The sequence below is a fragment of the Bison bison genome, unplaced genomic scaffold (assembly GCF_000754665.1).
Source record: "Bison bison bison isolate TAMUID 2011002044 unplaced genomic scaffold, Bison_UMD1.0 scf7180017864389, whole genome shotgun sequence".
Lineage (NCBI taxonomy): Eukaryota > Metazoa > Chordata > Mammalia > Artiodactyla > Bovidae > Bison > Bison bison.
Window position 1 is genome coordinate 6,300,706 of NW_011494961.1, and position 1,620 is coordinate 6,302,325.

Here is a 1,620-nt window from a genome sequence, read left to right on the forward strand (position 1 = left end):
CGATGCCCGTTGGAGAGAGAGACATGAGAACCAGAAGTCAAGTCGTGGTTAGTTATGTCCTCAAGAGAGAGTTTATTCGTCATTCAGGGTTTCTGGGCTGGTGTGCAGGAAGTGACAGGCTGGTGAGTGCTCAGGTCAAGGCATTTGATTCTGAGCCACTGACTGAACTACTAAACGGACAGACGGTGGCACAATGTGGTCCCTTGTTGGTACCGTTATTTAAATTTGGTAGAAATAAATTATAGTCATTCATCAGAAACTCAAAAGAAAAAAGAGGCACTCAGAAAAAAAAAAAAAAAAGCTGCAGTCTGTTCTTGTCGCCCAGATTTTTCTTTGGCTGAAACCCAAGGGATTCCATTATTGCTAGCTAGCAAATAATATAAGAGAGAAAGAAGAAAGGAGAAAGAAATATAGAAAGTACCTTAGCTTGGAATGACTCTCAGGTTTACTCCTTTGGGGAGGGAACCAGCACACCCAGTAAATTGTTCTGGAGAAGTATGTATGTGTGTATACATGTACAGTTTATATACATTCCTCTCAAGAGGAATAGGTCTATAAGTTTACAAGGAAACACCTCCAGTTCAAAATATTTAGGCCTCCACGTTTATCTTTCAGGCTTAAGTAGAGAGATTCTTCATGTTATATTACATTACTATTTCCAAATCCTTTTGAGACATTAAAAGAAACAAAGCCCATTTCTAATAACCACAGCCCTTTAGTTTCTCAAAGAGCCCAGGGGTTGAGAGGTTAGAGTGGAGTTTCCTGAGTCTTGTCGAGCAATATGTAGTTGAGGCAAAGGTCATGCTCCCCGTGTTTTGTTTTAAATAATATTGACCCATTAATTCTAAACCTGCTTGTTCCTGAAATTATACAGGATTATAGTTTGCAAACTGCGGGACAATGAAGCAAATCAAGATGAATTACAGCCCTGGCCCTCCCTCCCATCCTCTGACATCTAAACGGGGAATGAGGTCGGTGTGTTTAAAAGAGCGTTAAGCACCCACTCTTCTTTTGTTGGTGGTTTTCAGCTTTTTTTTTTTTAATGTGAAATTTAATTTTGTAACAAACAGTAGCAAATACTACTTAGTCCCAAAGACTTCATAACCGTGGCGCAAGGGAGCTCGGTGTGTTGGGGGCGGGGGTTTGGAGGGGAAGTTCTGAGGTCTTTTGCTATTCGGATCACTGCCCCTCCTCCCCCCGCGGTGGGCGACGACGACAAACATCACCCTGGGGAATCCGGAGCGAAAAGTAGCCGCGCGTTTTCTGGGGCCGAGAAAACCTGTGATTTTGTGCTTAGGTTGCTTTTATCTGACTGAGACTCTACCTATAAGCTTTTGGAGTTCAGACCCTGAGTCTTTGTTCTGCATGCGACTGCTGCTGCCACTTAAAGACATCGCAGATAATGTCCCCGATTTAAGACCAGTGCTTAATGCACATTAACTTTCTTTTCTTTCCTTTTTAAGCTCTGCCTCCGACCTGCGGAGGGATCACGCGGCAGTGGTGGGCAGATAAAAGCCCTTTGGACGAGGTTCACCTCCGTCCTTGTTGTTCACTTGAGAGCAGTGGAGAGGAAAACGGTCCCCACGGGCGGACTTTGGCTTCTAGAGCCGCGGGGCTCGT